General features: G+C 41.7%; 1 protein-coding gene across 3 annotated transcripts in view; it reads right to left on the bottom strand.

Annotated features, from left to right (window-relative positions):
* Nucleotides 1-15,114, bottom strand: part of MAPK9 (mitogen-activated protein kinase 9) — a 61,184-nt gene that overhangs the window by 44,516 nt on the left and 1,554 nt on the right. For 2 of the 3 annotated variants that reach the window (XM_029217879.1, XM_029217877.1), the window contains exon 1: nucleotides 14,961-15,075. The exons of the other annotated variant lie outside the window; for it this stretch is intronic. The gene's annotated coding sequence lies outside the window, so the exon portion shown is untranslated. Of the gene's footprint in view, nucleotides 1-14,960; nucleotides 15,076-15,114 lie in introns of those variants that run through there. 3 annotated transcript variants of the gene reach the window in all.

Genomic DNA, 15,114 nt, shown 5'->3' with positions numbered 1-15,114 from the left:
CTGTCTTCCCTCTCATAAGACATTGTTCAATGCCCACCATTTTTCAACTGAAAAAGCTCCTAGAAGAACACACTCTGCTCCTACAGACCTAACTGTGGTGAGTGGGTGCCTTGAGGTTAGGAATTGGCACGGCCTTTGCAAAAGGCATCTGGCTCATGTCCACACTCTCCCCACTTACCATGCTGCTTTGATGAATGCTTGTTTAATGAAATGCTCTAATCGAAAATCTCTATTTCTCCAAGACTGGAGACCTGTAAAATCTACCCACTCTATAAATAAACATTGGGCAGGAGAAACATTCCTACCTGTTTAGAGCCTAGAGTAAGAAATGCTTTAAAAATTTTTTCTCTACCTCTAGTATTCTAAATATAAGCAATTCAGGTACTATAAATATTAAATCTGATTAACTTTTCTAAATAGAAAAATTAGCTCTAACTACAGCTTTACATAGTTATAAAATTTTAAAGTGGGAAAGAACAGTGGAGAGCATACAGTCTGAGTCTTGTGGGGATGACAGCTACCATTTACTGAGTTCTCCTAACAAACTCCTGACGGCCTCCTGTGTGCCAAGCATGAGGTAGCAGCTGTCAATGGAGTACTAATTGGACAGTCCCTTCCCTCAAACCACCAACTGAATATTTATCACACCACGTAGGAGGTGTCCTAGGGGAATGCACAGGCTGCATGGCAGAAGCCCAGCAGAGTAGTGTCCAGAGGGCAGAGTGAGAGAACAAGTGGAATGTGTGAGTGAGAGATGGATGTAAAGGAAGGCTTCCTGGAGGAGGCAAGACCTGCGTGCAAGTTAAGTATCAACCTAGGTGTGACGAAACAGGTACTTTCACACATGATGGTGAGAACTATAAATTGGTAAAACATTTTTTGGAAGCAAAATAGGTAATACCTAAGGAAAAATTTTAATGCACAAGACTCCTAACCTGGCAACTACAATTCTATAAATGTATCTGACAAATACATGTGTACAAATATTCAAAGATATTTGTGCAAGGATGTTTGTAGCACTGCTTGTAACAGGCAAAAAACTAGAAATAACCTAAAAAGTACCCTTGGAATGACTGAATAAATTACGGCACAAAAGTATAATAAAGCCATTAAAAACAATGCAGGGACTTTATGCATTGATATGGAAAGATGTCTAAGATATATAAGGAAATAAAGCAAGTTAAAGAAGAGTGCATACAGTAAATTCCAATGTATGGAAAAATACACAAACACATGCACACACACACACACACAATATGCTAGCAAGTGCAGAGAAACAGTGGGAAATGAGACTTTCATTCTTGCCATTATAACTTTCTGTTCTTTTTTTTTTAAACTATGCACATATTTCACATTTTAAAAACTAAACAAACACTTTTAAATGAAAAGCTGCAAAACGGTCACTCTGACACCTTTACAGAGAATGGATTTGAGGCAGATGAGACTGGAGGCAGGAAGGCAAGTGGGCCAGGCTCTGAGTACACAGTTATACACCTTCTCCTAACAGCCTGTGAGGTGCGTGGTACTGTCCTCACTCTGCAAATGAGGAAACAACTCGGAGACAGTAAGGAACTTGCCCAAATTCTCAGCTGGAAAGTGGCACAGCCTGGATTTGAATTGAGGTGTATTTGACTACTATATCCATGTTTTTCCCAATATGCTACTGTAATATCTCTAGAAAGTAAAGTGACTGTCCAAGGGCTGGTCAAGACCAGGCCAGAATAACGCAGATCTTCACATCTCATCTTGTTGTCTTCACCCCACTAAGACACTTTTTTCTGATGATGAAGATAATTCAGTGATCCATAGACTCAAACCTTTAATCACACTAATGTTTCAGAATACCCAGGACATTCAATATTTAAATTAACTGACTGCTGTGATTAAAAGCAGATTTTCACAATCACCCTCTTTGTTTCAATGCTTGCTGCTGAAAGTTTTAATCAAATTGTTTTTTCCTACTTTAATTCATATTAAAAATAGCATAGCACAACAACTTAATCTTTCTTGGATAACCAAAATCTTCACAGCACCTCAGGGCCATTCTTCTGAACATCAGTTCTTAAGTTACAGTACATACTATGATACAGAATTGGTTATTATGTCACTCACAGGGACGTGAGTGACTCCAGCAAGGATTCTTCCTGCCGGCTCCTTGTAGTCGTCAGTCTCCCCATCTCCAGGCCCAATGCCCAATACCCAGTGTTGTGAGTAAAGGCCTCATTGCTCCCCAGACATACCAATAGCCAAAGTGCTCTCCCAGCCTCCATTCCTGATACCTCCAAACCACTGTATATATACCACATTAGAAAGAAAGATCTGTCCACTTGAAAACCTTTACATGAATGCTTATAGCAGCTATATTTGTAATAGTTCAAAACTGGAAACAATCCAGATGTCCTTCAGTGGGTGGGTGGTTAAACAAATTGCTGTATGTCAATACCATGGACCATCACCCAGCAATAAAAATGATCGAACTACTGATATACATTACAACTTGGGTGGGTCATAAGGGTATTATGAAATTTTAGTGACAATTTTTAGTGATAAAAGCCAATTTCACAAGGTCCATAGGACATAATTCCATTTATACAACATTCTTGAAATGAAAATTCTCTATATTATAGAGATATAGAACAGGTTAGTGGTCACCAGGGGTTATGGATGGTGGGGGGCAAGGCGGGTGGTGTGGTTATAAACGGGTAGTACAAGGGAGATCTTTGGGATGATGAAATAGTTCTGTATCTTGATGGCGAAGGTGGTGATTATATGAACCTCCACATGTGATAAAATGACATAGAACTGTACAAGCATTGTACCAATGCTAACTGCCTGATGCTGGTATTATACTATAGTTACATAAATATACAACCATTGGTGGAAACTGGGTGAAGAGTGTACAGGACCTCTCTGCTATTCTTGCAACCTCTTGTGAATCTATAATTATTTCAAAATAAGGAATTAAAAGAGATTTGTTGAAAATATGCAGTGATCATACTGCTCTCCTGTTTAAATTCCTTCAGTAGTGACCGACTGCCTTGACAGTAAAATTCTAATTCTTATAACAGCAGAGGAGTTCTGCAGGGCCTCTGGCCCACTCTTCGGCACTATCAAACCACCTGGGAGCAGCAGACCCCAGCTACTGCATACCTCAGGTCTCTGCCTGAGCTGTCCCATCTGCCTGAGATGACTTCCCTCCCCCTTTTGCTCTCCTGGCCAAACTTCTTCCTCCAAAGTCTAGTGCAAGCACCTGCTTCTCCTGCAAGTTCTCCTCTATAGGCTTTCCTTTCAAACTGTGCAGGGCATGTCCCTTTTTTGGCACCACATCATGTATTCATTTGCATTGCAAGTCTATCTCTACTTCTACCTGTGAGCTCCTCAAGGGCAGAAAATGTGTCTGATCTATTTCTCAATCCTTTACTAAGTACACAGTGGGTGCCCAGGAAATATATGTTAAGGCAAAACTAAGCAGGAGAGTAAATGTGGTAAGGCAGCTTCGTGCAATGGCTAAGATTAGGACTCTGGAGTCAGAGAGCAGTGGGTCTGCCATTTATCTGGGTGAGTGAACTTAGGCAAGCAATTACACTCATGTGTAGAACGGGAATAACTGCAGAATCAACCTCAGAGGAAAACTAGCACAGTGCCTAGCACAGGGCAAGGTCTCAACGTCAGCTGACCTTAAGACACCCATTCTACTTATCCCAACAAATGTCTGCATTCTGCAAATGTGAATTAAAATCTGGTAAGTGCAAAAGCTGATGACATGGTTAACACTGGTGAGCACCTCAGTGAAAGACACAATAGACAGGAGGCAATGCACAGAATTTACTTTTCATTCTAGCGTGTGGTAGGCAGATGATGTTTCAGGAAATTTTTGAATTTTTTTTTATACAGCATGTTCTTATTAGTTATCTATTTTATATATATTAGTGTATATATGTCAATCACAATCTTCCAGTTCATCCCACAACCATCACTCCCCCTCCCTGCTTTCCCCCCTTGGTGTCCATATATTTGTTCTCTACATCTGTGTCTCTATTTCTGTCTTGCAAACGGGTTCATCTGTACCATTTTTCTAGATTCCACATATATGTGTTAATATACGATATTTGTTTTCCTCTTTCTCACTTACTTCACTCTGTACGACAGTCTCTATGTCCATCCATGTCTCTACAAATGACCCAATTTCGTTCCTTCCATTGTATGTATGTACCACATCTTCTTTATCCATTCGTCTGTCAATGGGCATTTAGGTTGCTTCAATGACCTGGCTATTGTAAATAGTGCTGGAATAAACATTGAGGTGCATGTGTCTTTTTGAATTATGTTTTTCTCTGGGTATATGCCCAGTAGTGGGACTGCTGGGTCATATGGTAATTCTATTTTTAGTTTGTTAAGGAACCTCCATACTGCTCTCCATAGTGGCTGTATCAATTGACATTCCCACCAACAGTGCAAGAGGGTTCCCTTTTCTACACACCCTCTCCAGCATTTGTTGCTTGTAAATTTTCTGATGATGCCCATTCTAACTGGTGTGAGGTGATACCTTATCGTAGTATTGATTTGCATTTCTCTAATAATTAGTGATGTTGAGCACCCTTTCATGTGTTTGTTGGCAATTTGTTTATTTTCTTTGGAGAAATGTCTACTTAGGTCCTCTGCCTATTTTTTTATTGTGTTGTTTGTTTTTTTAATATTGAGTTGCATGAGCTGTTTATATATTTTGGAGAATAATCCTTTGTTGATTCGTTTGCAAATATTTTCTCCCATTCTGAGGGTTGTCTTTTCGTCTTGTTTATAGTTTCCTTTGCTGTGCAAAAGCTTTTAAATTTCATTTGGTCCCATTTGTTTATTTTTGTTTTTATTTCCATTAATCTGAGAGGTTGGTCAGAAAAGATCTTGCTGTGATTTAAGTCAAAGAGTATTCTGCCTATGTTTTCCTCTAAGAGTTTCATAGTGTCTGGTCTTACATTTAGGTCTTTAATCCATTTTGAGTTTATTTTTGTGTATGGTGTTAGGGGGTGTTCTAATTTCATTCTTTTACATGTAGCTGTCCAGTTTGCCCAGAACCACTTATTGAACAGGCTGTCTTTTCTCCATTGTATATTCTTGCCTCCTTTATCAAAGATAAGGTGACCATATGTGTGTGGGTTTATCTCTGGGCTTTCTATCCTGTTCCATTGATCTATATTTCTGTTTTGGTGCCAGTACCATACTGTCTTGATTACTGTAGCTTTGTAGTACAGTCTGAAGTCAGGGAGCCTGATTCCTCCAGCTCTGTTTTTTCTTCTCAAGATTGTTTTGGCTATTCGGGGTCTTTTGTGTTTCCATACAAATTGTGAAATTTTTTGTTCTAGTTTTGTGAAAAATGCCAGTGGTAGTTTAATAGGGATTGCATTGAATCTGCAGATAGCTTTGGGTAGCATAGTCATTTTCACAATATTGATTCTTCCCATCCAAGAACATGGTATATCTCTCCATTTGTTTGTGTCATCTTTGATTTCTTTCATCAGTGTTTTACAGTTTTCTGAGTACAGGTCTTTTACCACCTTAGGTAGGTTTATTCCTAGGTATTTTACTCTTTTTGTTGCAATGGTGAATGGGGCTATTTCCTTAATTTCTTTCTTATCTTTCATTGTTAGTGTATAGAAATGCAAGAGATTTCTGTGCATTAATTTTGTATCCTGCAACTTTACCAAATTCATTGATTAGCTCTAGTAGAGTTCTGGCGGCATCTTTAGGGTTCTCTACATATAGTATCATGTCATCTGCAAACAATGACAGTTTTACTTCTTTTCCAACTTGTATTCCTTTTATTTCTTTTTCCTCTCTGATTGCTGTGGCTAGGACTTCCAAAACTATGTTGAATAAAAGTGGCGAGAGTGGATATCCTTGTCTTGTTCCTGATCTTAGAGGAAATGCTTTCAGTTTTTCACCATTGAGAATGATGTTTGCTGTGAGTTTGTCCCATATGGCCTTTATTATGTTGAGGTAGGTTCCCTCTATGCCCACTTACTGGAGAGTTTTTTTTATCATAAATTGGTGTTGAATTTTGTCGAAAGCTTTCTCTGCATCTATTGAGATGATCATATGGTTTTTATTCTTTAATTTTTTAATATAGTGTATCACATTGATTGACTTGCATATATTGAAGAATCCTTGCATCCCTGGGATAAATCCCACTTGATCATGGTGTATGATCCTTTTAACTGCTGTTGGATTTTGTTTGCTAGTATTTTGTTGAGGATTTTTGCATCTATATTCATCAGTGATATTGGTCTGTAATTTTCTTTTTTTGTAGTACCTTAGTCTAGTTTTGGTATCAGGATGATGGTGGCCTAATAGAATGAGTTTGGGATTGTTCCTTCCTCTGCATTTTTTTGGAAGAGTTTGAGAAGGATGGGTGTTAGCTCTTCTCTAAATGTTTGATAGAATTCACGTGTGAAGCCATCTGGTCCTCGACTTTTGTCTGTTGGAAGATTTTTTTTTTTTTTTTTGCGGTACGCGGGCCTCTCACTGCCGTGGCCTCTCCCGTTACGGAGCAACAGGCTCCGGACATGCAGCCTCAGTGGCCATGGCTCACGGGCGCAGCCGCTCCGTGGCATGTGGGATCTTCCCGGACCGGGGCACGAACCCGTGTCCCCTGCATCAGCAGGCAGACTCTCAACCACTGCGCCACCAGGGAAGCCCTGTTGGAAGATTTTTAATCACAGTTTCAGTTTCATTACTTGTGATTGGTCTGTTCATATTTTCTATTTCTTCCTGGTTCAGTCTTGGAAGGTTATACCTTTCTAAGAATTTGTCCACTTCTTCCAGGTTGTCCATTTTAGTGGTGTAGAGTTGCTTGTAGTAGTCTCTTATGATGCTTTGCATTTCTGCAATGCCTGTTGTAACTTCTCCTTTTTCATTTCTAATTTTATTGCTTTCAGTCCTCTCCCTCTTTTTCTTGATGACTCTGGCTAAAGGTTTATCAATTTTGTTTATCTTCTCAAAGAACCAGCTTTTAGTTTCATTGATTTTTTGCAATTGTTTTCTTCATCTCTATTTCATTTATTTCTGCTTTGATTTTTATGATTTCTTTCCTTCTACTAACTTTGGGTTCTGTTTGTTCTTCTTTAATTGCTTTAGGTGTAAGGTTAGGTTGTTTATTTGAGATGTTTCTTGTTTCTTGAGGTAGGATTGTATTGCTATAAACTTCCCTCTTAGAACTGCTTTTGCTGCATCCCATAGGTTTTGGATCGTTGTATTTTCATTGTCATTTGTTTCTAGGTATTTTTTGATTTCTTCAGTTATCTCTTGGTTATTTAGTAACGTATTGTTTAGCCTCCATGTGTTTGTGTTTTTTACGTTTTTTTCCCTGTAATTTATTTCTAATCTCATATTGTTGTGGTCAGAAAAGATGCTTGATATGATTTCAGTTTTTTTAATTTACCAAGGCTTGATTTGTGAACCAATATATGATCTATCCTGGAGAATGCTCTGTGTGCACTTGAGAAGAAGTGTAATCTGCTGTTTTAGATGCAATGTCTTATAAATATCAATTAAATATATCTGGTCTATTGTGTCATTTAAAGCTTGTGTTTCTGCATTCATTTTCTGTCTGGATGATCTGCCCATTGGTGTAAGTGAGGTGCTAAAGGCCCCCACTATTATTGTCTTCCTGTTGATTTCCTCTTTCATAGCTGTTAGCATTTGCCTTATGTATTGAGGTGCTCCAATGTTGGGTGTATATGTAATTGTTATACCTTCTTCTTGGATTGACCCCTTGATCATTATGTAGTGTCCTTCCTTGTCTCTTATAACATGCTTCATTTTAAAGTCTATTTTATCTGATATGAGTATTGCTACTCCAGCTTTCTTTTGATTTCCATCTGCATGGAACATCTTTTTCCATCCCCTCACTTTCAGTCTGTATGTGTCCCTAGGTCTGAAGTGGTTCTCTTGTAGACAGCATATATATGGGTCTTGTTTTTGTATCCATTCAGCGAGACTGTGTCTTTTGGTTGGGGCATTTAATCCATTCACATTTAAGGTAATTATTGATATGTATGCTCCTATTACCATTTTCTTAACCGTTTTGGGTTTGTTTTTGTAGGTCCTTTTCTTATCTTGTGTTTCCCAGTTAGAGGAGTTACTTTAGCATCTGTTACAAAGCTGGTCTGGTGGTGCTGAATTCTCTTAGCTTTTGCTTGTCTGTAAAGTTTTTGATTTCTCCATCAAATCTGAATGAAATCCTTGCTGGGTAAAGTAATCTTGGTTGTAGGTTCTTCCGTTTCATCACTTTAAATATATTGTGCCACTCCCTTCTGGCTTGTAGAGTTTCTGCTGAGAAATCAGCTGTTAACCTTATGGGAGTTCCCTTATATGTTATTTGTCGTTTTTTCCTTGTTGCTTTTAATAATTTTTCTTTGTCTTTAATTTTTGTCAGTTTGATTACTATGTGTCTCAGCGTGTTTCTCCTTGGGTTTACCCTGCCTGGGACTCTCTGCACTTCCTGGACTTGGATGGCTATTTCTTTTCCCATGTTCGGGAAGTTTTTGACTATAATCTCTTCAAATATTTTCTCAGGTCCTTTCCCTCTTTCTTCCCCTTCTGGGACCCCTATAATGCGAATGTTGGTGCGTTTAATGTCCCAGAGGTCTCTTAGGCTGTCTTCATTTATTTTCATTCTCTTTTCTTCATTCTGTTCTGCGGCAGTGAATTCCATCATTCTATCTTTCAGGTCACCGATCCATTCTACTGCCTTAGTTTTCTGCTATTGATTCCTCCTAGTGCATTTTTCATTTCAGTTACTGTATTGTTCATCTCTGTTTGTTTGTTCTTTAATTCTTCAAGGTGTTTGCTCTTTAATTCTTCTAGGTCTTTGTTACACATTTCTTGCATCTTCTCGATCTTTGCCTCCCTTCTTTTTCAGAGCTCCTGGATCATCTTCACTATCGTTATTCTGATTTCTTTTTCTGGAAGTTGCCTATCTCCACTTCACTTAGTTGTTTTTCTGGGGTTTTACCTTGTTCCTTCACCTGGTACACAGTCCTCTGCCTTTTCATTTTGTCTGCCTTTCTGTGAATGTGGTTTATGTTCCACAGGCTGCAGGATTGTAGTTCTTCTTGCTTCTGCTGTCTGCGCTCTGGTGGATGAGATTATCTAAGAGGCTTGTGCAAGCTTCCTGATGGGAGGGACTGGTGGTGGGTAGAGCTGGGTGTTGCTCTGGTGGGCAGAGCTCAGTAAAACTTTAATCTGCTTGATGGATGGGGCTGAGTTCCCTCCCTATTAGTTGTTTGGCCTGAGGCAACCCAGCACTGGAACCTACGGGCTTGAACTTCTGCTGCCAGGTCCTTGTCCCTGTGGTGAGCCAAAGCTGCTCACTGCCTCTGCAGGAGACCCTCCAACACTAGCAGGTAGGTCTCGTTCAGTCTGCTATAGGGTCATTGCTTCTTCCCCCTGGGTCTTGATGCACACACTACTTTGTGTGTGTCCTCCAAGAGTGGAGTCTCTGTTTCCCCCAGTCCTGTTGAAGTGCTGCAATCAAATCCCAGTAGCCTTCAAAGTCTGATTCTCTGGGAATTCCTCCTCCTGTTGCCGGACCACCAGGTTAGAAAGCCTGATGTTGGGCTCAGAACCTTCACTCCCGTGGGTGGACTTCTGTGGTATAATTGTTCTCCAGTTTGTGAGTCACCCACCCAGCAGTTACGGGATTTGATTTTATTGTGATTGCACCCCTCCTACCATCTCACTGTGGCTTCTCCTTTGTCTTCGGATGTGGGGTATCTTTTTTGGTGAGTTCCACTGTCTTCCTGTCAATGACTGTTCAGCAGTTAGTTGTGATCCCAGTGCTCTTGCTAGAGGGAGTGAGCACACGTCCTTCTACTCTGCCATCTTCTCAGGAAATTTTTAGAAGACACCCACTTTCCAACATATAATAGTAGTTATGTTTCTGAGAGTTAAGAATTGGAAAAATGGATTTTCTTTTTTTCGGTACGCGGGCCTCTCACTGTTGTGGCCTCTCCCGTTGCAGAGCACAGGTTCTGGACGCGCAGGCTCAGCAGCCATGGCTCACGGGCCCAGCTGCTCCGCGGCATGTGGGATTTTCCCAGACCGGGGCACGAACCCGTGTCCCCTGCATCAGCAGGCGGACTCTCAACCACTGCGCCACCAGGGAAGCCCGGAAAAATGGATTTGATTCTAGAATCAGAGCTGGAGGATTTACTACCTGGGTTGCACCCTCATGCTTAGATATGCTGAAATCAAACTAGTAGCAGCATCAGTTTAGATATACAATATTTAAATAGTCAAACAAATTAAATCATTTACAGTTCTGTAGAAATACATGTGTGTGTATGTTTATGTGTGTGTATATATATATTTTTTTCTTTTTTAAGGAAAAGGAGTTTTTTAAAAGCAATCATTCTCAATTATTCTTTCTCTTAAAATCATTGTAGGGGAGTGGAGATATGTTTTTTTAAACAAATTGTTCTAAAAAAACCATATGTTTTTAAAACGAATCCCCAAGTTTTTCCTACACTGGCCTATGGAAAGACAAAGTAACAGGTGGTTTTCACACTGTTCATTCTCCTAATAGCCAAATAATTCAGTTATAGAAATATTCAAATAACAACTTCACAACAGGCAAGAACCCGTTTAACATAATGAGAGTTAATATTAATGCCTCTCTTTTTTTTTTTTTTTTTTGCGGTACGCGGGCCTCTCATTGCCGTGGCCTCTCCCATTGCGGAGCACAGGCTCCGGATGGGCAGGCTCAGCGGCCACGGCTCACGGGCCCAGCTGCTCTGCGGCATGTGGGATCCTCCCAGACCAGGGCATGAACCCGTGTCCCCTGCATCGGCAGGCGGACTCTCAATGACTGTTGCACCACCAGGGAAGCCCAATGCCTCTCTTTTAAGGGGGAAAAAAAACTGCCTCATTTGTAATCCATATATCCTTAGAATCTATTTTTAGTATTCCTGAAATGTTTCAGTGTATGTAGTCTTTGCTTAAGAGAGGGTCTAAGGCAAAATTAGCTGGGGAGAAAAAAGGAGTAGAATACTTTATAGAATCCAAAAACAAAAAAAGAACCAAGAAACCAAATGACATTAAATAAAATCAAATCTGTTGAATTTCACCATCAAATGTTTAGTAAATTTCCTTAGCTGTAAGGAATTCCTATGCTAAAATGGAGACAATTCTTGCTCTTTTTTTTTTTTTTTTTTTTTGCAGTACGCGGGCCTCTCACTGCTGTGGCCTCTCCCGTTGCGGAGCACAGGCTTCCAGACACACAGGCTCAGTGGCCATGGCTCACGGGCCCAGCCACTCCACGGCATGTGGGATCCTCCTGGACCGGGGCACGAACCCATGTCCCCTGCATCGGCAGGCGGACTCTCAACCACTGCGCCACCAGGGAAGCCCCGCTCATTATTTTTATATCTATTAATTTACACCCCAACATTTTCCAAAGAGGATTTGAGGCACCTTTTAACAATACTTTAACTGGCAATCCAAAGACCAATAAAAAATGTGAAAAGATCCACAGTCCTTTCTAAAAAATGAGTTCTTGCTGGGCAAAAGATATACAAACTTGTCCCCGAAATAATATGCCCTCTTAATGAATCAATGGGTCCAGGCACTGAGCATCAACAGCGGCTAACATCATAGTGTGAGCCAACCAGGACTACTTGCCTCTAGAGGAAGCGTGCACTCCCTTAGGAAGGCATCCTGGATCCAACCAAACCTCACCTAGATCCAACTACAACTTTTCAAGAAATACAGAGAAACAAGAAATTACATTGGAGAGGTACAATCAGTAAAATCCCAATAATGGAAAAGCTATTGCTTCAACAAATAAACTACAAGGAAAAGAAAAAAAGAAATAAAGGGGGATCTACAGATTAAAAGAAATTTAAAAGACATATGAACTTATCACAATGTATGGACCTTATCTGGATCCTGATTCCAATGAAGAAACTATTAAAGAAACTATAAAATTTATGAGACAACTAGAAATTTGAATGCTGACTGGCTATTTGATGATATTAAGGAATTATTGCTTTTCAAAGTTTAAAAGACTCCTTATCTTTTAGAACATAAACTGAAAAATTCATGGATGAAATGACATCATAGTTAGGATTTGCTTGAAAATAATAGGTGGGGTGAGGTGTATGGATGGGATTAGGGACAAACAAGATTGGCCATGAGTTGGTAATTGTTAAAGCCAGATACTACTCTGTCTACTTCCGTATATGTTTGAAATTCCTCATAATAAACAGTTAAAATAAAGACTGATGTTGAAACTAGTTCATACAATCACAGAAGGCCAAATACAAATTTAATTTTCCTTAATTCTTAGGGAAAATTATGTAAAAATGTCACCTTCTTAACCAAGTATAACTACATATTTAGATTGGAAATAGCTGCCCTACTGCCAAATCAAGAGTCTTAAGAAAAAAATGTGGTTTTGTTTTACCTTAGGCATCATGAAATAAATTGGTTTACTCACTGTTAATTGCTTCATCTGGCACTTTTCTCTATCCAGAAAATTAAGAAATTTGATTTTAAATAGACAAATTGAGGTATATCCTCTAACATTTATTTAGGAAGGCCAAATAAACACATTTTAATCTGTCAACAAATTATTTAAAGTGGTATCCTAAAAATTAAATCCTCAGGAGTGGATTCTCCTCAGGAGACTCAGGAGAATCAAAACTTTTCAGAGAAGACTATGCCAAAATAGTATTATTTTTAACCCTGCAGAATCCTTTTGAAGGGGAAAAAAAAGGGTTAAATGAAGGGAAACATTATCTAAATTGGATGTTGTTCTTCCAGAACAAATGAAGAGCCAAAAGAGAATACTCAGAGCTGAGGGACCCAGGAAAGAATGCTGATCTGGGGGATACCTGGGTTCAAATTTCACTTTCCAGCTGCTTGCTATGAAACAAGACTGCTGAAACTCCGGGAGCCTCTGTTTCCTCCTCTGCAGAAATGGGCTTCATAGCTGCTATCACAGAGCTCCAGTGACAATTAAATGAGAGTACCTGGACAAATAGGGCCTAGCTCCTCTGGCCTTGGGCTACCTTTCCAGCTCATTGCAACTCTTCCCTCCTATACAACCTGCACTGGAGGTCGACAATCCTGCAACAAAGCTGAATGAGGTCTGTATTTTGCTTGTTTCACAGCATTTAAAACATTTTAAAATTAGCTACTGCCAACATTTCAAAATCAAGAGAGTGTAGATACAAATGTCGAGTCCTGACTTCTTTCTAAAAATTGCTGGGTGAGCTGGGTCTGGTTCTCCGGGGTCCCCACTACTCCAAGCTCTCTTACACCTGGCCCAACAGGCTGATTTTGACCCCACATTGATCTAAAGTTCTTCCTTCACCCTGCCCTTTCCCACTTCTTGCCTCCCCCACCTGACAAGTTTCTCATCACCATTCAAGGCTCAACTCCAGCACCAGCCATCACCTCCTCCAAGTTTCCAAGGCACAGCCCCCCCTCTACAGCCAGCTGTCCTAATACTCTCTACATGTCTGCCTTCCCTACTGGGCTCTTGGGCTCTCTGGAGGAAGGGACCCTGTTGCTATTGCCTTTGTGTCCCCAGGGCCGAGCAGAAAGCCTGACCTAGATAATGTAGAATTCAGTAAATGTCTCCTGAATGTGTGGAAGGAAGTTACAGCTAAAACATTACAAAAATGTAAGATTTTATATCACAGCTTGTTCTGACAGTTACCAAATAAAGGGGTCAAGGACATTAAAATGTTTCACAAAATGAAAGCAAGTTTCCATCTGCATACTAGTTTCACAAGTTAGTCAGAAGTCACTAAACAAACATAAAGGAAAAGCAACAGGCGGGCAGGGTCATTCATTCATTCACTGGACTGATATTACTGAGTACTTACTGTGTGCTTTCTAAGCACTGGGGATAAAGCAGTGGACAAATCAGACAACTACCTGTTTTCATAAAGCTACATCCTAGTGGGAGAGACAGAAAATAAACAGGCAAATCAATAGAATAGTTTCAAACCAGATACTAGGAAGAAAATGAAACAACATAATGAGAAAGAATTACTAAGGGAAGAAAGAGGGTGGTCAAGGAAGGCATTGTGTAAAGTGAGACATCTGACCAGAAGAAGAACCAGAAGGAATCAGCTGTGCAAAGATCCAGGAGACAACTCCAATCACTGGACACAGCAAGTGCAAAGGTCCTGAGGTAAACAGAGCGTTCAAGGCAAGTAAGGTGGGTGGGACAGGAGAACAGTGCTCTGGGTTGGGGGAGTGGTGGGGGGTTGGCGGGGTGGGTTGGCGGGGTGGGTTGGGCAGGGCCCGCTCTGGCGTTGCTGGGCACCGAGTGTGCAATGACAAGGCATTGGAGCAGCGTTAGTATGGGGGACTATGGGCGAATGGGGAGGGGGTTCCTGCCACACTCAAACCAGCAAGGAGCAGTATGCCGCCCAATTTTTCACAAATGTGCACTGGGCTCCTGCCCAGGCGCTTTCACACACATTCATATAGCCTGACAACAACACTGTCCCAAAGGGCAGACATTTCTCCCACTTTGCTGAGGGGAAAACCGAGAAACATCAAGTGTCAGTGCCTTTGCTAAGGTCGCAGGAACCAAATCCCAGGCTTCTGAGCATCCCGGAGCAGGTGTGCTGCTGTGTGCCAAACAATCGGGGGGGGGGCGCCCACAGACCCTACGGTAGGTCTGCCAAGGCCAGACTAGGGAGCGGGCCCTCAGCTTTGGGGTGCTGACAGCCGGGCGGGAGGGGTGACTGCGGCAGCCCGGGGGACGAGGGGCTGCGGCCGGGGTCACCAGCACCCCGCAGACCCCGGTCGGCCCCACAGAACCCGGTCCTCCAGCCCCGCGCTCCCCCTTCCCCGCGGATCCCGGCCGCGCGGCCCTCCCGCCGTCCCTCCCCAGCGAGGCTCGGCCCTAGAGTCCCCGCTGGGCCTAACCCGCCCGCCGGGCTCACCTCGCCTCCCCGCCGCCGCGCCAAGAGGAGAGGGTAGGCGGGCGGACTGGCGGCGATGCGCGCTGGCGGCTCGCGGCTCCGCTGCCCGGGGCTCGGCCGGTCGCCCCGCCCCGCTCTGCTCCGCTCCGCCCCGCCGCCGTCGCCGCCGCCGCCG

The sequence above is a fragment of the Monodon monoceros genome, unplaced genomic scaffold (genome assembly GCF_005190385.1).
Source record: "Monodon monoceros isolate NGI ecotype Baffin Bay Population unplaced genomic scaffold, NGI_Narwhal_1 Super_Scaffold_12, whole genome shotgun sequence".
Lineage (NCBI taxonomy): Eukaryota > Metazoa > Chordata > Mammalia > Artiodactyla > Monodontidae > Monodon > Monodon monoceros.
This window is presented reverse-complemented; position numbering and strand designations above follow the sequence as displayed.